A 24,123-nucleotide genomic window follows, 5' to 3' on the forward strand; every position below is an offset into this window, starting at 1 on the left:
TTTAAAAGTTTTATTTAAAATGTTATTCTTAAAATCACTTTAGTAATAGCGAACTGCAAGGTATCTCTTAACATAGTAATGGGTATTATCGGATATTTTTCAGTTACAGTAAAAATCACACATAGTTTCTCTTTATGTTGTGATTACATTGAAAATAGTAGATTGATCATGTGCTGGAATCATAGAATATTAGATCTGAAAGTATCTGAAAAGCATATATTTTCAACTTTAGTGCAATGATACATCATTGTGTTGTGATCAGTTGTGAGATATGCCAAATCATTAGTTATTCATGATAAGGAGCTATTATAAGTAACTAGAGGCCCGACGCACGAAATTCGAGTGCGGGTACAGTCCCTAGGCCTGGCCTGTGATCAGGGCCATCTTCCCCAGCTGCCTGCAGCCGGCCCCGCCTCCCTGCCGCCACCCCCCTGCCCCCACCCTGGTTCCCCATTCGCCATAGGGTCAATATGCATATTATCCTTTTATTATATAGGATAGAGGCCTGTTGCATGGGTGGGGGCTGGCTGGCCTGCCCTGAAGGGGGTCCTGGATCAGGGTGGGGGTCCCTGCTGGGACAGGGCCAGCCTGGGAGAGGGGCCACCTGGGGTTGGCAGGCCGGCCATGCCCCCGATCAGGGTGGGGGTCCCTGCTGGGGGGTGGTGCTGGCCTGGGTGAGGGGCTGAGGGTGGTTTGCAGGCCAGCCACGCCCTCGATCAAGGAGGGGGTCCCTTCTGGGGGTCAGGGTGGCCTGGGCGACACCCTGGCTTTGTCAGGAAGGATGTCCGGAAGATGTCCAGTCTAATTAGCATATTATCCTTTTATTAGTATAGATAGTTAATATATAGAAGATTTGTGAAATATATACTTACATTTGTTATCCTATATCTTCACTTTCACTTACTTGCATTCTGATTTTTTTTTCTTGAGTATGGTGAAAGGAGTTGAAGCTAGTTTGGAAAGAATTTGTATAATCCTTGCCTAATCCTCTTCTGTCTTAGCCCCACTTTCTTATATTGGCTATTGTATAAACAAATAGGTGTACCATGACTATTTGTTTAAAATCTGAACATCACCCATTAAGAGAAAAGGGTTGACTATCATACCTTGAAGAGCATCTAGTACAACTCCCTACTTTTACCAGAACTTGAAATGCAGAGAGTATTTTATCTAGTCACACATCTAGTTAGCTAAGCCTATAACCTAGGCCTCTTTGCTTTCAGTACAGTACTTTTCCATTCCAAAAAATAACCATTCATTTTCAATAGTCAATATAAGAAAGTGGGGCTAAGACAGAAGAGGATTAGGCAAGGCAATTTGCCCCCTTTTTCTAACCTTGAGCCTCACTTCCAAAGTAAAGGAAAAGCACCCGAGAACAGAGCCCTGTTGGTATATTTTGCATGTTATCTATGCTCTAGGAACATTATTGATCAAATCTATTTGATTGCAACTCACAATAGGAAATATAGTTTAAATCACAGCATAGGATACACTCTCCCTCTCCCCCATAACTAAGACAAAGGTTTTACAAAGCAATACTTGCCCTTAGTCGATATGCATTCTGACTTTAAATTCTATGTAATTAAAAAATAAAATTGATTTTTTAGTCAGTTTGAAAAAAACTGCTCTGGAAAATAGGAGACAGGTTTCAATCTGTTGACAAACTATAAAGTTACTAGCATTGCTGAAATAATTTCGTTCACGGAATAATAAACTTACCTCATTTATTTGAATCATAAGTACCATCTCTCAGACTTTAGAACCTGTAGAATCTTTTCCTCATTGGAACTCTAGTTCATTACAATATCTCATAGATTCTGAAACTCATTGTTTTTCACATTTTAACATCTCTGAATTCAAGATGTGTCTTTAAAAAAAATCAATGAGCCGTAACCGGTTTGGCTCAGTGGATAGGGTGTCAGCCTGCGGACTCAAGGGTCCCAGGTTCGATTCTGGTCAAGGGCATGTACCTTGGCTGCCGGCACATCCCCAGTGGGGGGTGTGCAGGAGGCAGCTGATCTATGTTTCTAGCTCTCTATCCCTCTCCCTTCCTCTCTGTAAAAAAAATCCATAAAATATATATTAAAAAAATCAATGGCATGGCATAGTTTAGTTGGTAGGTCTTTCTTTCTTCCTTTCTTTCTTTCTCTCTTTCTCTTTCTTTCGTAATATGAAATAATGGTGAATCTTAAATTCCACGATTTCTTAGAGTTTCTATGAAATATATTAATAATAATTATTATATATGCCAAACTCTACTGCTTACTCATTTCAAAATATCCAGTTGACCAGAAAACTTTTTGATGTGTTATTAAGAAAATGTAGTGAGATGAAGAAAACTGCTCAAGAAAAAACCTTAACAATGGAAGGAAAATGTTACAAACGGAGTTTAGTTACTACAGAAAGCTTTTCCATGTGTTTTCTTATTGGCATTTGATTATAAACTTTCTGCTTTTCTATCTCCCTTATTTCTGTATTTTTTTTTTTTTTCCTTTTTGCGACTAGCATTTTATTCTTTTCCTCCCATCAACAAGGTTGAGGGAAGATTCCCTCTGAAAACGGTTAAAAAGAAGGCAAAAGGTTATGTCGAAAAGGCAAGGTACTTAAATAAAGAATGAGGCCCCTCCGATGTGGCTCAGTGGCTGAGCGCGGACCTGTGAACCAGGAGGTCACGGTGGGATTCCAGGTCAGGGCACACGCCAATCAATGACGCCAATCAATGACTCTCTGTCATCATGGATGTTTCTTTCCCTCTCTCTGAAATCAATAAAAACATGTTGGTTTTATAAAAAAAAAAAAAAAGTAGGCTTTATTTTAAAAATGGAACGAATTGCCAAATACCCAACTGCCACCGGCCTAACACGTTGTAAAAACTTAATGGACTGTAAAACTGGCACGAAGGATCCTGAACAGGACTAGGAACAAAAATAAGTTTGCTATTTTCATCCAAGTGTGACTGACATGCACCATCCGTCTCTTAAAAACGAGAACCTCTAATGAAGAAAGCAGTAAATTAAGTGCCACAGTTCACGTGTTACTAGAAATAGGAACAAGCAGTTACTGCTTTCCTAGCCAGACACCACGAGACCTTTTTTTCCTTTGTTTGACTAAAACTTGAGCAAGCCCCAGGCCAGGAGGCGGGGCGGGCCGAGCGAGCGTGGCGTCGCGAGCCCTGAGCAGGGAGCTCGCAGGCGCCGTGCGCTCAGCCCGGGCAGGACCCTGCACGACCGGTCCCGCAGGCCCAGCCTCGGCCAGTCACAGGCGTGGGGCGGGCGGGGGTGGGCTCGCAGCCCGCGGCCGCCCTCGGGTGTGCGGAGGCGAGGCGGCGGCGATAAGACTCCGGCAGAACCTGGCGCGGCCAGCTGCTCGGGCGTGGTGCCGCCGGGCCCGCAGGGGAGGCCTCCGGCGGCCGCCCCCGCGCGCCGTCACGTGACGACAAGGGGCGTGGCTGCAGCCCGCGCGCGGCCGGACACGGACGGGGAGGGCGCTCGAATGTGAAGATTCTCCGCGGCTCCGGGGACCCAGAGAGGCGGCGACACGGCCGATGACAACATTAGGCCGCGACGCGCTCCGGGCCGGGCGGTAGTGGTGGTCGTGGCAGCCCCAGCGGCTGCAGCGTGAGCTTTCGCCGCGGCGGCGAGTGCCACCGGTTCCCCACAGCCCGAGGCAGGTGGGGGCCCGCCCCGGCCGGTGGACCGCGCGGGCCGGAGTTCCCGCCCCCCCGGAGCGGCGAGCCGGCAGCGCCTCCGCGGCGGGGAGACAGCCCTCCGTCTGGGCTGTCTTCCCAGCTTCCGCCGGCGACGGGGGCCGAGAGAAGTTGAGGTCGGACCGGACGCGTGCAGGGCCCCAGAAGAACCGGCCCTCTGGGCCCCGCCAATCCGGCGGCTCCGCACCGGTGAGGGTCGCGTGGGTCCCTGAGTTGGGGGGGCGGTGGGTTCGCACCCCTACGGAGCTGCACCTCCCGAGCCTCACGTTCTGAGCTGGGGCCGCGGGGACTCCGGGCACCCGCCCCGGGGAGTTCCTCTGAGGCTCCTTTGTCCCCTCCCGAGTGGGGGGTTCCAAAGGCCGGCGCGGTGCAGTGTTTGGGGGCCCACCGTGGGTGCGTGTGCCTCCTTCCACCGCGGCAAGGGGGCTGCGGGGAGGTGCGAGCCTCTGGGCCGCCCTGAGTGCCTGCCTCCTCCCGAAGTCTCGGGGTGCGGCCGGGTCTCCCGGAAGCCCCTGCGCCCGGGGCGGTGAAGGTGAGGCTCGGGGTTTCCCGTGCCAGCCCTGGGGCGGAGGCTGTGCGCGCCGCAGGCTGCACCGCCCTGGCACCGCCGGATGACACCGCGCTGTTCCTCTCGCCTCAGTTCCTGTGGCCTCCGTGTAACGCAAGAGGAGGGCGAAGCCTGAGCTGTGCTCGTACATTTAAAGTTGGTTTCTAAGCCCCTTCTCGGGAGTGGGACCCGGTTCCAAGGAGCTTCCCAATGGAGTGTGCTCTCGGGTTCATGGAGACACCCACTCGAGACCGGCGGAGGGGGCGAAGCAACTGTATATGCAGATTTTCCATTCACAAAAGTCATTTAACACTTTGTGAGGTACAGCTGCGCTGGGGAACGCACCCAGTTTCATCTGATCTATATGCTGTCTGAAATGATAGGTCACTCGGGCTCCTACTTAAACAGGTTACAAAACTTATCTGATGACATAAGCATATTTGCTTTAAATACGTAGTTTAATGAATTTTTTTTGCCTTTCTGATGCTGGAAGACTTAAATGGCATCTGAGTAGAATGCCCTGTGTATGGTAGAATTATTAATGTTTATTAACTTGCCCAGAAATTAAGGCTTTTTTAGGAGAGCAAGGATCGTGGGTGATTTGCTTCTTAGGGTTTGTGCATCCCATCAGGCATCGTCTATCTAAACGGATCACACTCTGAAGCTATGGTCAGTTTCTATGCTTGCTAGAACCTGTCTTGGAATGAAATTACTAAGATCATGCTAGTTTTGTAAAACAGGTTGGAGAAGGGAGAGTAAGGGAATGCAGTTTGTCCTCTTGAAAATACAACTAATATCAAATATCTGTTACTTCTTTATTTGATAGCAGTTATGCATGGATGACTATGGTATCCTTGTTCAGAGTACTAGGAAAGGGAATAGAGGAAACATAAGAACTACCTTTTAGGTCTTTAATTATGGAGATTAAGTCCTTGGGGTCAAATTCCATGTGAACCGTTTGAGCCACCATGCATTGTACACTGGTGCTTAGAAATGCCTGTTTAATTAAAAAATGGTCATGGTTTATTTTTCTTTCATTGAATCATAATATTTATTGTACCTGTGATATGTAAAAAGATGCTATATTTTTGCAGTTAGAATGTTACTACATTTTAGAGGCAATCAAATGCTTCTTTTAAAAAATACTGATTTTGAGAGAGAGACAGAGATAGACAGTTGTTCCACTTACTTATGCATTCATTGGTTGCTTCTTGAATGTGCCCTGATTGAGGATCAAACCTGCAACCTGGGCATATCAGGATGATACACTAACCAGATGAGTTACCTAGCCAGGGCTACTCAAATACGTTTCTTAGAACACATTTATGGCACTTAGGAATTTGGTAATATCTAGTTTTTTGTCTCATTTTGAATTGAAAAACCTTAAAATATGCTTTGAGACGAAATTATACAATTCTAAAGAAAACTAGTAAAATACACCTAAGCCATCAAGAAATAAGAAATATACAATTTTGTGTAATGGGGTTATATTTTGGTTTGATTTAAGAAAAAAGTAATAAAATTATGAATTTACAAAATCTGCATTATAAAAGGATCTCCTTTTAAAGGACAGATTGTAGAATTTTTTTTAACTAGAGAATGTTCTTAGTACATTTAAATTTGATTTGTTTATAAATAATCCTCCAAGAACAGGTTACTTGTATTGAAGTATGAAGGACAAAATAAAGAACTGATACTTAGCGTTCTAATTATTATTTTGGAAAATTATTATCCTAATAGCAATACCTGAAGAATTGCATTTTAATATTTATATTATAATATTTAAAGCTGAACACATTTGTAGTAATGATCTCTGATCATCAGGGGATTCAAAAGTGGAAGACATGGGCCCTACCTTATTCTTAGGAATATGATCTACAAACAATATGTAAATACAAGTTGCATAAAAAGCTGCTTCTAAGTACTTTATTTTATTTTTAAATGTATTTTATTGCTTTTTTACAGAGAGGAAGGGAGAGGAATAAAGAGTTAGAAACATCAATGAGAGAGAAACATCTATCAGCTGCCTCCTACACACCCCCTACTGGGGATGTTCCCGCAACCAAGATACATGCCCCTGACCGGAATCGAACCCAGGACCCTTCAGTCCGCAGGCCAGTGCTCTATCCACTGAGCCAAACTGGTCAGGGCTCTAAGTACTTTATTAATGAAGGTGGCTGTTTTCAAGGAGATTGATGGAGGTACTTGATTATAGCAATTGCAATTGCTCTGAAGTATAGTAGTTTCCTTGTAAATGGGACAGAGAAAGATGTCTGGACTAATGTGAGATTTCATGTCAGCATGGGGGAAACCCCTGAGAGATTTTTAGATCTCTCCTTCCTTCCACCTTGGTCCCCATTCCCTCATGTATCTTCTCAAAGGTGTGAAGCTGAGGGTCTCATCTGGAAGACCTGATATGTGGGATTTTTCCTCCCTGAAAAATGTTATCAGGTTTTCAGGCTTTCTTCAGAGACTTTGTAGGGAAGGAATCCTTGCCCTGGAACATCATACCCTTAAACCCTGTGTTATTTAACTTTGTTAATGTTGCAAACAGTGTAATATGCCCATGATAGCAAGGACCTTGTCTATTTTGCTCATCATTGACCCAGCAAATGTTATTGAATGAAAAAATGTAGTTCCAGATACATGACTAGAGAACAAAAAGGAATATGTGATAATGTATTCCAAAGTAGATACAAAGCAGTGAGATGAATAGGATATTGGCTTCCGGAGAGTGGAGCAGGTCTTTTAATCAGGGAATCTTTCTTGGTGGTGTTGTTTCTTAAGTTAGGTCTTACTGAAAGCGGTATACCTGAAGATAAGCAAGTTTTCTAAGGGGGTAGATAGCATAAACCAAAGCATTTAACTTGTAATCACATCAGATTAAACACAGTCATTTTTGGTAACATGAAGAATTTTTCTTCTCCTAGAATAGAACTGTCGCCTCTACAGATAAGATTGTCATACCTTATAAGACCTAAGGTTTTGAGTACTTGAGTTTTGAAAGTGACAGTGGTACAGTGAAAGCAAGAGAATTAAATGTGGGATCAGAAAATCTGAATTATATTTCTGATTGCATTTTATACAAGCAAGTGTCCTTGGGCAAATCACTGGGCCTTAGTTCTCTCACAATCCTTATTCCATATGAATGAAATTACACAATGTATATGAAAATGCCTACCTCAGTATTTAGCACATAGGGGAAATCAACAAACATTAAATTATTTAAAACATTTATTTGTCTTTAGATATTTAAAAAATATTTTGGTGTATTTATCAAGAAATTTAATATCTACTTGACCAAGTGTTACTGTTGTAACTAGCTAGCTGATATTAATAATAAGAAAGGAACAAAGGGGAGGTCAGACATTATAAGTATGGTTGTCTGGGCTGGAAGCTGCAACTTTTCACTCCCCAGGGAACCACCAATTTCCATTCCCTGCAGATCACTGGGGAAAGGGATCAAACAAAGGGGAAGATTGCTGTATGCATAGTGAAGGGGTTGCATAGTGAAGATGCTTGTCTGTTGGTCTAACCTGGAACTAAGATAATTGGCTAGGAGGTTGAAGCCACCATAAGCCCGAGAAAATTTGGGAATACATAATCCCTAGGCAAAGGAATTCTCTCTTTCTCGTTCCTTTAACTTTGCTCCTGCCTCCTTGCAGTCATATTCCCTCCATAGCCATGTGGCCCTAAAGTCGCATGGACCATGGCCATGTCGACTCCACATGCAATGGACTACAGCTGGGAATAGGAGCTAAATAAGCTAGCCTGATGTGCAGATATGAAGCAGAAACTCTGGACAGCAGCTTTAATCCTAGCTCTGCTGAAGACATATCTGGACTGGTGTCGGGATGGAGGGAGATAGAGACCTTGGAAACTCAGAATTCCACAGAAATAAAACTTTTCATGCAAATCAACATCACTCATTCTCCTGTGTTTGTCTCAGAAAACTCATGGTTTCATGGCAAAATTAGATGCTTGCTTTTCTTTCAATCACGCATATGCTTCCTGATAGAAATGAGGCTTGATTGTGTTACTTCTTAATATTAACACAAAGAATGGTAGATGCCTCAGATTTTTAAAGCTTCAAGTAAGGGATATGTATGGTTGAAAATCTGAGCCTTTAGGCTTTTCTTCTAAACAATCTGTTTTTGAAGAAATTGCTTTACCTGTCATGCCATCTGTCTAGTCATTGTTGTGAAGAAATGGGATTTTCCTACTATTAAGAAGAAAAACTACCAAAAATATTCTCTATATGTTTCTAGTGCTCTGAGTGATTGTAAACCATGAAGGATCTCTACCTGCTGTTTTATTTTAGAATTCAATATTTTCTGAGCATGCTAATTGACTTTTGCATCATTTCTAATCTAAGCTCTTTGTTCCAGTAGCTGTTTATTCTTCTATGAATCTCAAAATTTCATTATACTTTGTGAAGTCTTTGTAGCGTTTTTACTCTATGGAGTAGTCTGTACTTTGTAATAATATTTGGAGGGGAATTTTATTATTATAAGAAGACTGAAAAGAGTCTTGAGTCTTCAAATGATGAAGAAACCAGTTACCTACCATCTTCCATATTCACAGAGGACTGAAAAAAAAAGGGGAAACGGTTTTAGAGTTTGAAGACTCTTCCAAATTAAGAGGAGAAAATGTCAATTTAGGGTTGTTAAAAACTTGATAGATTCAAAGGGAGATTATTATAGCTCCCAAAGGTGTCTTAGTAGGAGTGGTTGATCATCATAATAATAGCTAATATGTTTTGACTGCTAATCTATGTGCTATTTTAAAAGTATTTGACATATGTTATATTTATTCCTCACAATGATCCCCCTTCTCCCCCCCCCCCCCAAATCAGGCGATTTTCTTGTCCTTTTTAGGCCTCAGATACTGAGAACTTAATAGGTATTAGAGCCAGGATTTGAATTAGACTGAGTCACTGGGAGGCTAAGGTGGTGGAGCCTATCGAAGGATTTGAATTTGAAGTTTATTGAGACCTTTGGCTTTAGAGCCTCTTCTTTAACCACGGAATGATGCTGCCTTGTATAGTTTATTTGCAGTTGCCCCTTATAACAGGTTTTGACCTTGTGATATTTGTGAGTCTGTTTTGACTATGATCTGATGAAAAAAATATACTTTGTAGTAAGATGACATATAACCTCGATCCCCCCCCCCCATTTTATGTGTATTTGACTGACATCCTATTTTTTAAGTTTAAAAAATACAGTAAGTAAAATAATTCTTTGTTATTCAGTTGCCATTTTTCACTAGGAAATTTCAGGCTCTATTGGAAATATAAGAACATGGTAAAGCCGAAACCGGTTTGGCTCGGTGGATAGAGCGTCGGCCTGCGGACTGAAGGGTCCCGGGTTCGGTTCCGGTCAGGGGCTTGTACCTGGGTTGCGGGCATATCCCCAGTAGGAGATGTGCAGGAGGCGGCTGATCGATATTTCTCTCTCATCGATGTTTCTGACTCTCTATTTCTCTCCCTTCCTCTCTGTAAAAAATCAATAAAATATATTTAAAAAAAAAAAAAAAGAACATGGTAAATATAGTATTTTAAGGTGACTTGTTCTAATTTTTAAAATTCATACTTTAATTAATTTATTTTTTTAAGAATAAGGTATGCACAGAAATAATGTGGATGGTTTTTATATAGTGTATTTGAAGGCCACAAATGTATATAATTGAAATCCTTTTTTCTTTCCATGACCAATCTAAGTTATTTAAGTTTATTTAAGCCATCTCCTGCTGAATTTTCTACCATTAAAGTAACTTGTTTTTTGGCTGCCCAATGCCACATATTAGCAGAAATACTTTATCAGATTATATAATTTCTAACAAATAAGGCTAAGGTACCTGAGGAAATTGTGAAATATGTGTAGGTATGTTTTGATAGGGTTGGGGAAGTGGTAGTGATGCTGTTGTTATAACCTGGTTATTATATAACAGGAAAAAGAAGGAAAGTGAAGGTTATGTAAAATAGACATGCCATTTATACAGCTTTGCCAAAAAGCTGCATTTATCACTCCACGTCTGTTCCCTGCTGATTGATGGGGGAAGGGACTGGACAAAGGCAGTTTAGACACATGCCCAGTAAAGACCTGAGTGAGGTGGGAAGGGGCCTACCTTCTTGCAGGTCAGTCACATCTGGAAGCCAGTCACTGGCCAGAATGGAGGTGGCCACAGCAAGTGCCCCAAACCTAAACATTTAAATTTCCAAGTAAAATTCCCTCTCATCTCTCTGGCATGCTGGGTTCCTGGCTTTCCTGTGTCGGGATGTGCTTCCCTTTGCCCACATGGCTCATGGCTATGTGGGACTCCACACATGGACTAATGGACTTTAATTAGCTGGGATGTTAAACTATACCTAGAACGGGAGCTCTGGGCACTGGTCATGCTTCTGGCTTTACTACCAGCAGCCCCTATTTCAGGACTGGCTTGGGGGAAATGGGATATTACAACCCGAGGAATGTTATTTTATGCAGATAAAGCCCTTTTCCACATCCTATCCTCCCATGGGGGGGTGGGGGGTTCTGAAAATTCTTATTTCAGCAGTACCCCAAGAACCTCAGCCTTATTCCCATGAGCGACAGGAAAGTTTGATTCTCCAGTAACAGTAGATCTGGGGAGAGAACAGTCCAGTCTAAGTAATATTATTATTGGGTTAGAATAATGAGGTAGAATGCCTCGGATATGAGGGCATAGGTACATTGTTCAAGTGGAGAGGAAGATAAGGAACTTCGGAAAACTAGCTATGCTTACTGTATACTAGTAATTTTGCCTTTTTTTTTCTTCTTACTATAACATTTAAGATTAGCAATTCAGAAATGAAGAAAAACAGTGCTATGTATCATAGTGGGGAGTTTGTACTAGTTTCTAGGCTGTTTTGCAAGCTGTGGATACTTGAGGGGAGAACCAAGATAGTGGCATAGGTAAACCACAACCACATCAAAATTACAGCTAAAACATAAAACAATCATCATTCAGAACCACCTGAAAGCTAGCTGAATGCAAGTCCTACAACTAGAGAAGTAAAGAAGAAAATATGTTGAGACTGATAGGAGGGGCAGAGACCTGGCACGGGCTGGTCTGACACCCACATGTGGCGTGTTTTAACGGGGAGGGATATCTCTGAGGCCTCCGTGAGGAGCAAAGAGTCCTAGCCCCACACAAGACCCCTAGCCCAGGGTTCCAGAACTGGGAAGAGAAGTCCCCATAACTTCAGGGTGTATAAACCAGCAGGAATTGTGGCTGAGTTACATGGATGCTGCTGGTGACTTAGGCAGTCTTTCTTAAAGGGCCAGCACACAAACTTACATGGTCTTGCTCTCTCTCAGCTCCAGCGCTGAGCAGCAGCATTGGAGGAACCAGGAACATACAGGGAGGAACTGGATTGTATGGCATCTGGGCAGGAACTTGGGGGTAGCTTTCTCCCTGATGGAGGGGCTCTCAGGGGGTCATTGTTCCTGTGCTGGGGCCCCCCACCCCCACCCCCATCACAGAGCTGATTGGTGGACATATCTGAGTTTCTATCAGCTTACCTCACACTGTTTGCTATACCCTTCTGATTCCTTGAGACCCTGCCCCATCCAACTTGCCGCCCCACCCAAGCTGTTTGCAGTGGCTTTTCCATATGAATGGCCTGTTCTGGCTAAGGCTTCAGGCTTTGCTAAAATCTCTTAAACAAGCAGCATCTGGCATCAGCATGTGCCAAATCTATCAATGAGAGGCTCAAGACCTGGCACTACCACCAGTCTGCCTTGCTTCACAGTTGGGCCTCACCTGGGCATTTCCAAGCCTAATACAAAAAGTAGCCATTTGCAGATCACTTGGTAGCTCTTCCTGGGTGGCCCAGGCAGTGGCTGAGTTTGCATCTCTTGTAGGCCCCAGAGCCAGTGCACCTGGGGGCAGCTTCAGACCGTACCAGATTACAACTCTACACATCCGCAAGTGACACACTCAAGGGGCAGACTCAGTGAGCACCAAAGCCCCACAGCAGCTCTTTCACTGTAGTTGCAACTGGTCCTCCAGGCCAGTAGGCTGGAGGCAATCCAATGATGCCAGCAGCAATCAAGGCTCAACTACAACAAGACTGTGTGTACAGCCCACGTAGGGTGGTCTGTACCTAGAGTGCCCAGCTTAGGGGACTGGGGAGGCTGAGCCACTGGGCCCTACAGGACACGTGCTACACAGGGCCGCTCTACCTAATACATAGAAACAGGCACAGGGAAGCAGCCAAAATGTGGAAATAAAGAAACGTCACAAATGAAAGAATGGAAGAAATCTCCAGAAAGAGAAAAATGAAATTGAAGCAAGCAAACTACTGGATACAGAGTTCAAAACGATGGTTATAAGATTGCTCAAGGATCTTAATGAGACCTTCAAGGGACTCAAAGAGAGCTTCAAGGGGCTTAGTGAGGCTTTCAAGGATCTTAGTGAGAATTACAAAGACATGAAAAAGGACCAGTCAGAAATTAAGCATACACTAACTAAAATAAAGAATAATTTACAGTGATTTAACTGTAGAGGATTCTGAGAACCAAATCATAAAAGAGCAAAAAGAAAAAAGAATCCAAAAATATGAAGATAGTGTAAGGAGCCTCTGGGACAACTTCAAGCATACCAACATCCACGCTGTGGGGGTGCCAGAAGCAGAAGAGAGAGCAATATGTTGAAAATCTATTTGAAGAAATAATGACAGAAATAGATTTACAAGTCCAGGAAGCTCAGAGAGTCCCAACCAAGAGGAATCCAAAGAGGACCACACCAAGACACATCATAATTAAAATGCCAAGGGTTAAAGACAAAGAATCTTAAAAACAGCAAGGGAAAAGCAGTTATTTACAAGGGAGTGCCCATATGACTGGCAGCTGATTTCTCAGCAGAAAGTTCGCAGGTCAGAAAGGAGTGGCAAGAAATATTCAGAGTGATGAATAGCAAGGATCTACATCCAAGATTACCCAGTAAAGCTCTCATTTAGCATTGAAGGTCAGATAAAGAACTTCCAGACAAGAAAAAGCTAAAGAAGCTCATCTGCCACCAAACCACATAAAATTACATGAAATGTTGAAAGGTATTCTTTAAGAAGAAGAGGAAGGAGCAGGAGAAGGTGGAGGGATAAAAAATATGAGCAATAAAATGGCAATAAATACATATATATCAACAATTGAATCTAAAAATCAAAATAAATGAACAAGGAATCTAATGAGCAAAATAAAGTGATGAATAAAATAGAACCATGGAAACATGGAACAGACTGGCAAATCTCAGAGGGGAGGGAGGGAGTGGGGAGAGATGAACTAAAAATGTTATATGCACATATGAATTACCTATGGATATAGGCAATAGGGTGGTGAAGGCTTGGGGTGGAGTGGGAACTGGGTGGAGGGAGGCAATGGGGAAAATAAAAGGGGATATTGTAATACTCCCAACAATGAAGAAAGTATGGAGAGGCAGAATAGTACAGGCTTGAACTCAACTGTTCAAATTTAGAACCTGCGCAGCCACTTACTAGCTCATTGCCCTGTATCTAGCCCTATGCTGACGTGGTGGCTGCAGGGTAAGAAAATGGTGTATTTAATCAGAGTGAGACTCAGCAGTGCATCCTGTGAGTTTTCCATGGTTCTTATGTGGTATGAAAGACATCTGGAAGTCCTCACATAATCATAGTGAAGGAAATAGAAATTAGCAGGGATCCAGCAAGTCTGTCATGAGGCTAGGGGGCGACCATGCAAATGAGGTTGTGGGTAGGGCGGCTGTAGCAGATTCAGCTCAAATGTCCAGCATAGTTTGTGCTCCTTCTTGTGGTATAGTTCAAACTGGGAAGTGGTTGCTCAGCCAGGAAATCATTTCTCAATCATTTTCCTCCTCTACCACCATCCTCCCTCCCTCTATTGAGGTGGGGCCATGTGACTGGTTTTTGCCATTGGAATATGAGTGGAAATACGCCATAACTAATGGGTTGAGGCGACTGAAAGCAGGTATTCTTTCTCTACTTTCTCTTTTCCCATCTAGAGGCCAGATGCAGAGGCTGAGGCTCTTATGAGTTGATAGAGCCATAAGGTTGAAAGGATCTGGAGTCCCTAAATTAGCATGTGGGAAAAACCTGTGCACCAAATAGGAGCACCCACACCAGACTGTAATTTTAATGAACATTTTTAATTACGTTAAGTGACTGAAAATTTGGGGTTTATTTGTTAGGCAGCTAGTGTTGCCTTAATTATAAACATGAGCTGCATAAAAGAGGTCTTTGAAGCTCTAATAATATTCATACCAACAGGAGCTGAGGTGGGACCAAGTTAGGAGATCCACTGGATACTGTTCCAAAATATACATGAGCATATGCTATTATGATTCTATGAGGGCCAATAGCCGAATCTTAAAGGGCTGTGAGGAACCCATTCAGACCAATCATAACACCCTAAAGCTTTACTCTATGCCCACATACTATCATAAGAACAAGGAGTAGATGCCAGGCTGTTGTGGCTCAGTGGTTGAGTGTAACCCATGAACCAGGAGGCCACAGTTCGATTCCTGGTCAGGGCACATGCCTGGGTTGTGGGCTCAATCCCCAGTAAGGGGAATGCAGAAAGCAGCCTATCAATAATTCCCATCATTGATATTTCTAACTCTCCCTTTCTCTCTCTGAAATCAATAAAACATATATTACACACACACACACAAAATGAGGAGCAGAGAGAAACTACAAAAATTTTTCTTTAAAAGTCTGAAGAGTTTCCTTACAGCAGGGTTTGTCAGCTTGACACTATTGACATTTTGGGCTAGATAATTGTTGTGAGTGGCTGACCTGTGCATTGTAGAATGTACAGCAGCATCCTGGGACTCATTAGATGCTAGTAGCACCTCCCAGAGTTATATAGCAAAAAATGTCTCCATATATTGCAAATATCCCTTGGGGGACAAAACTTATCTTTAATATATATACATATACACACACATATATATATATATATATATATGTACTTCTTTATTGATTTCAGAGAGGAAGGGAGAAGGAGAGAGAGATAGAAACATCAATGATGAGAGAAAATCATTGATTGGCTGCCTCCTACACACCCCCTATACACCCCCTACTGGGGATCGAGCCCACAACCCAGGCATGTGTCCTTGGCCGGAGTCGAACCTGGGACCCTTCAGTCCATAGGCTGATGCTCTATCCACTGAGCCAAGCTGGCTAGGGCAAGAAACTTACCATTAATAAAGGACTTTTTCTCCCCTTAGGAAATCAGTGGAATTCATGGGGGGAAGTTTATGAATTTGCAACAAAGAAAGCTATGTTTTTATGAGATACACCAGTTTCTATTAAATATTGATCCACACTTCTTTTAATTTATCAATTTAGACATAAGTATTTTCCATTTTATCTTTCTTCTTTTCTATTCCTTCTGAACAACTATATTTCTTATTCCCTAAATAAATATATCTCTCTCCTGCTCTTCCACCCAAATTACTCCAGCTGTCATGTCCATAGATTCTATCTAAATGATGAAAACCAGTAAGTAGTTGAAATTAATCAGTGATACATTTTGTGGCTATGAGACAAATTATGATTTTAATTAAATTCAGAAAATGTATGACTTTTTGGTATTCTCTAAGGTTTTTTTTTGTTATATTGATTAATTTTCTTTTAGGAACAGACTTTCAATATAAGAATTATCTCCATAGTTTCTTATTAGTAATCCTTAGGTATTAAAAATCATGTTGGTTCTCATAGATCCTTTTGAATTGGCAAGCAGAAGTGTAATTATGTCTTGGTTACTTACACGATAAGTTAAAGATGATGATTACTTTCTTTGTAGTAACCTATACTAGTACCTAGAATTCAAAACACAGAAGCATCTAGGCCAGAGTGAAGTACTCAGGTATTTTTCTTTCATGTTCAAGATAGAAAGCCGTTCATAATCTGTATTAAAATATATGAAGAAATGGTTTTGGGATTGAGTAAAAAAAATCAATAATCAAAATCTTTGAGATTGTCTTAAATTAACTTGAGATCTTGCATTTCAAGCTTTAATATGTAGTAAAGAACCCTCTGCTTAAGTATGAGTATGGATTTTACTTGTAGAAAATTGGGTAACTTTTGGTTTATTATAACCAGTTAACATACTTAATAAATGAGAAACACATTCATTTTTTTTTCTAGTATCTTAATTTAAAACCAGGTTCATATTTTCCTTAGAAGATGATCTTTCAAGAAAACTGAAAATTTATGCTGAATCGGGTAGTAAATTAAAATATCCAACTTTAAAAACAGACTTAAAATCCAAGGGAGACATTTAATATATAAGACTAGATTATTACTGTATGATTGCCAGTATCATATTTGCTAGCACTGTCCTTTGGTGGCCTTGATTTATTGCTGTCTCAGAAACTCTCTTTTGAGACCTTCTGTCACAGACAGGCTTGTACAACCTAGAATTACAAACACCAGCTGATTTAGTAAACAGATGCACTGGGAAAGTAAGGAACCTGCCAGAAGTGTTGTCTTTCCTATTAAGTAAGTAACCGTGTGACCTTGGCAGCCACTTGGTCTCTGTGGGTCTTAGTAAAATGGAGAGTTTGGAACAGATAGCCTCTTAGGCTCTTTAGAGGATTCCTTAAAGATGTTAGGTGCTAGAATTCCAATAAGATAATATATTATGTAATATCCTTATAATAGCTCTGAAATAGATGGTATTATTCCTGTTTTACGGATCTACTTATTCATGTTGTACAGATTCCATGTTCAAGAAACATGCTTGGTCATGTAGCTACTAAGAGGCAAGCAAGAAGTTGAACCTTAGCTTATGTCATTTTATAGCCATGTTGCTTTTAGTGTACTATACTGTCTCCCAAGCCATGTTGCTATAGTAGACCACCAGATTTTAGTCTTAAAACTTGTTTCATTTCTTAGTCTGTAGCTTGTAATAAATGTACTTTTGCCTTACAGGATCTGTTATTCTGCAAACCAGAAGTTAGGGATCAAGCCTGTGCGAAGTGCCCAAAGTACAAATGTGACCAGTTTTTAAGTAAACATACTAGGATTTGTGTGTCTAAGAGTTAGCTTGAATTCATTTTTAGTAATGTCAAAATGTTGTTCAAAAATACTGTTGTTCAAAAATACTTCTGGAATGACTCCTTTGTCATTTCTTTAGTGCAGGGGTCACAAACTTCTTAAACAGGGGGCCAGTTCACTGTCCCTCAGACCGTTGGAGGGCCGGACTATAGTTTAAAAAAAAGTATGAACAAATTCCTATGCACACTGCACATATCTTATTTTGAAGTAAAAAAACAAAACGGGAACAAATACAATATTTGTATTTGCATGTGGCCCGCGGGCCGTAGTTTGAGGACCCCTGCTTTAGTGTGTTCAGCCTCATTCTTTTTTTTTTTTAATTCTTTATTGTTGAAAGTTTTACTTATGTCTCCTTTTTTCCCCACTGACCTTTCCCCGCCCACTCCCGCCCTCCAGCACATACCCCAACCCAGCCCACCTCATTCTTTTAATCTACATTCTATGGTGACAAATGGCATCTTTAGAAAATGAATTTGATATTTGGAAAGAGTAGCAAGTCATTGTGAACGGAATCTCATCATAAAATTAAGAATCGCCGTGAGAAATGCCATTTTAGTTCAAAAGAAGCAGTAATCAAAGGAATGAAACCTATAGGTAGCTAAGAAAATTAGAAAAGAGGAGTTCCAAAATTGCTTTGTTTAGTGGCAACTTGACATGGTCTCTAAAAATGACTACTCCAGCCGAAACCGGTTTGGCTCAGTGGGTAGAGCGTCAGCCTGTGGACTGAAAGGTCCCAGGTTCGATTCCGGTCAAGGGCATGTACCTGGGTTGCGGGCATATCCCCAGTAGGAGATGTGCAGGAGGCAGCTGATCGATGTTTCTCTCTCATCGATGTTTCTAACTCTCTATCTCTCTCCCTTCCTCTCTGTAAAAAATCAATAAAATATATTTTTAAAAAAAATAAAAATGACTACTCTAAATGAAGACAACCTTTTATTTGTATGTAAACTGCTATATTAGTTAAAATTACATCTTAAGATAGTATAACTGTTAGTCTGTGTTTGCCACTTAGGCCATTGCTATGCTAATTTAGCTTGCACTTTAGAGAACAAGAATTGGTGAATGAATTATCGATGTCAGGTATTCTTTCCATTTTAAAGGAGATCAGAATCTGTAGAGCATGTGTTTACATAATAATTCTTGGTTATATGCATAATATTTTAATTCTTGGTTATATTCATACTTATTATGTAATTTGTACTTAAGGTTATCCATGTTGATGTTTAATTCCAGGCAGCTACTCCATCTTATTTTCTAGTATGATCTAAAACCACTTCTGTTGCCTCAGTGTACTCTTTGATGCAGATTTACAAGTAAATTAAATTTGGGAGGGGGGGCAAAAATTATCTTAGGCTGCCTTATACACTTACTGTTGAATGGCTTTTGAATATCAGTGCTGTACTCTTGTGGTGCAGATAATAAACAATAATATACCTCTAGATACCTTGTTGCACAGAGGAGCTTGTAATAGGAAGATTTCTTTTTTTTTTTTTAATTAAATCTTTATTGTTCAGATTATTACATTTGTTCCTCTTTTTTTTTTTCCCCCCATAACTCCCCTCCTCCCAGTTCCCGCCCCACCCTCCGCCCTCACTCCCCACCCACTGTCCTCATCCATAGGTGCACGATTTTTGCCCAGTCTCTTCCCGCATCTCCCACACCCCTTTCCCCCCCAGGAATAGTCAGTCCATTCCCTTTCTATGTCCCTGATTCTATTATAATCAACAGTTCATTCTGTTCATCAGATTATTTATTCACTTGATTCTTAGATTCACTTGTTGATAGATGCATATTTGTTGTTCATAATTTGTATCTTTACCTTTTTCTTCCTCTTCCTCTTCTTAAAGGATACCTTTCAGCACTTCATATAATCCTGGTTTGGTGGTGATGAACTCCTTTAGCTTTTCCTTATCTGTGAAGCTCTTTATCTGACCTTCAATTCTGAATGATAGCTTTGCTGGATAAAGTAATCTTGGTTGTAGGTGCTTGGTATTCATCACTTTGAATATTTCTTGCCACTCCCTTCTGGCCTGCAAAATTTCTGTTGAGAAATCAGCTGACAGTTGTATGGGTATTCCCTTGTAGGTAACTGAGTTTCTTTCTCTTGCTGTTTTTAAGATTCTCTCTTTATCTTTTGCTCTTGGCATTTTAATTATGATGTGTCTTGGTGTGGTCCTCTTTGGATTCCTTTTGTTTGGGGTTCTCCGAGCTTCTTGGACCTGTAAGTCCATTTCTTTCACCAGGTGGGGGAAGTTTTCTGTCATTATTTCTTCAAATAGGTTTTCAATATCTTGCTCTCTCTCATCTTCTGGCACCCCTATAATTCTGATGTTGGTACGCTTGAAGCTGTCCCAGAGGCTCCTTACACTATCCTCGCATTTTTGGATTCTTTTTTCATTTTGCTTTTCCGGTTGGGTGCTTTTTGCTTCCTCGCATTTCAAATCATTGGCTTGATTCTTGCGCTCCTCTGGTCTGCTGTCGGGAGTCTGTATAATATTCGTTATTTCAGTCCGTGTATGCTTAATTTCTAGTTGGTTCCCCAATATAAGATCGAGGGTCTCATTAGTTTTCTTGTAGATCTCATTAAGTTTATCGGCGGCTTCTAAACAGTTCTTGAGAGACCTTAAAAGTGTGGTTCTGAACTCTATATCTTCCATTGACAATTTTGTCCTGTTTCTTTGTCTCCGCATTTTGTTATGCTTCCTTGGTGCACCCCCTAGTGGTCTTTGTTTGCAGTCTTATAGTTAAATCTTGATTGTTGTAGCTAATTCCAGGGAGGGTTTGACCTCCAGGCCAAGTGGTTATGAGAATCAGCTGTGTCAGCAGTGAGAGAACTTCTGTCCTCTAGGGAGGTGCTAATGTAGCCTTTGCCTGAGGCTATCCGGCAAATGCCTCTGTGCAGGGCTTGGGCAGGGCGGGTCGCACAGAATCAACAGGGTGGGCCGGAGAGAGCAGTTATGGCGGCTCTCAGTCCTGTCCCCAGGGGCTCTGCCTCTCTGAGTCCCAGCACCCGCTGCAAAGCTCGGAGAGAAAGCTGCACCCGCTGCAAAGCTCGGAGAGAAAGCTGCACCCGCTGCAAAGCTCGGAGAGAAAGCTGCACTCGCTCTGACCGAAGCCAGACAGTCCCGCTTCTCCCGTTTGAGTCTGGGTCCCTAAAGACTCGCCCGGATCTGGAGCTCAGAGTCTGCGACTCCCTCCCGATTGAAAACGCCAACCGCGCCCTCCGCTGCCAGCCCGCTCCGCGCACTCCGCACCTCAGAATTTGACTTCAGCACTGCGCCTCCTCTGAGTGTCCGTATGCGTTTCTCTTTCCTCCTAGTTGTAGGACTTCCACTCAGCCAGCGTTCCTGTGGTTCTGGGTGATGTCCCTTCCGTTTTTTGGTTTCACTTTTGAAGTAGTTGTTCAAAGCAGCAAACTTTTGAAGTAGTTGTTCAAAGCAGCAAACTCCGGCATTAACCTATGCCGCCATCTTGGTTCTCCTCCAGGAAGATTTCATTTTATATTTTTAAGGTATTATTTTTCTTAATTTAAACTCCCAGATGATACAGTCTGATGAAGCTACCTAATTTATAAGTATTAATGAATGATAAAAATAAATCTCTAGTCTGCCCCCCCCCCTTTTTTTTAAATCCTCACTAAGAATATGTTTTTGGTTTTTCTTTCACTGATATTTAAAGAGATGGGAAGGGAGCAGGGGGGAGGGAGGGAGGGAGGGAGGGAGAGAGAGAGAGAGAGAAAGAAAGAAAGAAAGAAAGAAAGAAAGAAAGAAAGAAAGAAAGAAAAACAGAAAGATTGATTGGTTGCCTTTTGTAGGCACCCTGCCTGGGGATCAAACCCTCCTCTCTCTACCTTTTGGTGTATGGATGATGCTCCAACTAATCAAGCCACCCAGCCAGGGCTAGTCCCTTTTAAAAAATTAATTAATTATTTTTTAAATTTAAAATTTATCTTTACTCTTGAAAGTATTACAGATGTCCTTTCCCCCCCTCCATTGGCTCCCCTCTCCCCTACTCTTGCCCCCTCCCCAGGCCTTTACTGTACTATTGTCTGTCCATGGGTTATGCATATTGCTGTCCAGAGGTTATGCAAATAAGTTCTTTGGTTAATGTCTTTTCCCCCACCCCTCTCTGAAATACATCAGTCTGTTACTTGCTTCATTGTCTCTGGATCTATTTTGTTGTCAGTTTATTTTGTTCAATAGATTCCACATGTAAGTGAGAGCATGTGATACTTGTCTTTCTCTGACTGGCTTCCTTCACTTAGCATAATATTCTCCAGGTTCCTCCTTGTTGTCTGGAAGGGTAAGAGATCCTTTTTTTGTACAGTTGCATAGTATTCCATTGTGTAAAAACAGTGTGGAGCCCTAACCGGTTTGGCTCAGTGGATAGAGCATCGGCCTGTGGATTGAAGAATCCCAGGTTTGATTCTGGTCAAGGGCATGTACCTTAGAGTTACGTGTGTGTGCAGGAGGCAGCTGATTGATGTTACTCTCTCATCGATGTTTCTAACTCTCTATCCCTCTCCCTTCCTCTCTGTAAAAAAATCAATAAAATATATTAAAAAAACAAAAACAGTGTGGAGTTTCTTCAAAAAATAAAAAATGGAACTGCCATTTGACCCAGTGATCCCACTTATAGGAATATATCTTAAGAAGCCTAAAACACCATTCAGAAAGAATATATGCACCCCTGTGTTTATAGCAGCATTATTTACAATAGTTGAGATCTGAAAACAGCCCAAGTGCCCATCAATAGATGAATAGATAGTTCCTTTTTAATAATACCTTTCCTTTTGAGGTTTCAAAATAATTTAATGTTAAAAGACAGGTATTTAATTCAACAGATAATCTGAATGCAAGTCACTAAGCAAGGAGCCGAAAATTCAGTGGGAGCTAGGTAGACATGTGACTTCTTTGAGTTTGTGTATGTGGGAAGGGTGAGGAACAGAGTAAACTGTTAATTGCACAATTCATTGTGTAATCTCCATTGTGGAAAGTGCTAAGAAGAAGAAATATGGGGTGACATAAGAATTTGCTCACCTAGTGGGGGAGAGGAGGCAAGTATGATGACTCGAGCAGTGGTAAAAACAATATTTCAGGCAGCACATCTTGTTTAAATATCTTGGAACAGCAAACAACTTGGCTTTTGCTAGACACTGAAAGAGTTCACGTGGCTGGAGTATAAAAAAGAGAGAGAGAGAATAATAGCATGTGGTGCAGTAGGCAGACTGGGTCATGCAAGGCTTGATAAACTATATAAAGGACTTTGTTATTTGTCTTAATATTCCTTGGAAACTATTAGAATATTTTAAATAAAGGATCATGAAGTGATCAGGTTTAGAATGAATGATCACTTTGGATGCTATGTAGAGAAAGGTTTGGAGGCAATTAGAGAAGATGGTGGGAGATCCATTAGGTTGTGTTGAGATTAAGGTCCTGTGGCTTTTCCAAGGGAGAATTCTGTAGGCCAATGGTTCTCAAAGGGTGTGCCACCTGGAAACTTACTAGTAATACATATTCTTGGGTTCTGTACAGACCTTTGAAATCAGAAACTTTGGGGTTGGGCTTAGAAATCTGATTTTGAATAAGTCCTCCAGGTAATTCTGATGTATCCTAAAGTTTTTGAACCTCTGCTTCAGGCCATTAGATATATGGTTTTTGCATGTAGGAGAAAGTTGTAGGCTGGTGGTATAGATCAGCAGTAGTAACTGCACTAAGGTGGCAGTTGAAAGTAAGAGGAAGAGAAAAGGCTCTAAGAGAGTGAAACCCTAAGATACTTTAATGTCAAAGTCCTTGACAGAGTGAGGGGAGCTTGTGAAAGACTGAAAAAGGGGTTAGTTAGAGAGACTACCAGGTTCCAGAGAGTCTTTGAAAAAGGGCGTGGCAAAGTGAGTGTTAAATTTGATAGTGAATGATCTTTGTGTTAGTATTTGGAGTAGAATTACAGAGGTGGACACCATCTTTGACAGGATTGAGAAGGAAATAAGGAGAGAGGAGTGAAGAAAGTATAATTTATTAATTTAGGACATTCCTTACCCTTTGGACAGATATTTCATATTTAAAAACTATGAGAAATCAAAATAACCTTGAGGGCGGCTAACCAGCATAAGATCCTATTGAAAACTATATAATAAAATCTCATGGTTTGGATCTGTTGATTCTGAAATTAATCATTTACATAGAGGACTGAGCTCAAGTTTAGCATTGTCTTTAACCATCTTGCAAGGAATGCCATAGTATAATAATAAACCTATGGGAATGGGATTAGGGGATGTTTAGCTTACCAAGAATTCTGTTTATAACATGATTAAAATAACAGCAACACAGCTTAGCAGAATGCTTTTATATAAAAACTAGAGGCCCCGTGCACAAATTCGTGCATGCGGTGGGAGGGGCTGAAGGTGGTTGGCAGGCCTGCCCCGCCCCCTGGTCCACCTCCCAGACGAACTCCCAGTTAAGGGGACAAGGCTAATTTGCATATTAGCCTTTTATTATATAGGATAATTTTTAAATTTCAAATACATTAATTCACTTTCTATTACTATTATGTATCTAAAGGAAAATGGCTTTAAATGCATTTTACAATCAGACTTAAAAATTACCTAATTTTTAAGAATTATTCTAACATGTTAATGTTATGCTATTCTTTTTTTTTTTCTTAATGCTATTCTTAAGGGAAGACCACATTTAATGTGAAGACAAATTAAGATAATTTCAAGGTCAACCCCACTTACATAGTAATATCTTTGGAGTGTGTGTGTGCGCGCACATGAGTGGAGACAGAAGTGGATAGAGG

At 41.4% G+C, this 24,123-nt stretch overlaps 1 protein-coding gene across 2 annotated transcripts in view; it reads left to right on the forward strand.

The window, feature by feature from the left end:
* Positions 1-3,464: 3,464 nt before the first annotated feature.
* OSBPL8 (oxysterol binding protein like 8) overlaps positions 3,465-24,123 on the forward strand; it is a 169,629-nt gene continuing 148,970 nt past the window's right edge. The window contains exon 1 of one of the 2 annotated variants that reach the window (XM_036301007.1): positions 3,465-3,895. The gene's annotated coding sequence lies outside the window, so the exon portion shown is untranslated. The remainder of the gene's footprint in view (positions 3,896-24,123) is intronic. The other variant, XM_036301003.1, reaches the window with a different exon arrangement.

The sequence above is a fragment of the Myotis myotis genome, unplaced genomic scaffold, assembly GCF_014108235.1.
Source record: "Myotis myotis isolate mMyoMyo1 unplaced genomic scaffold, mMyoMyo1.p scaffold_m19_p_3, whole genome shotgun sequence".
NCBI lineage: Eukaryota > Metazoa > Chordata > Mammalia > Chiroptera > Vespertilionidae > Myotis > Myotis myotis.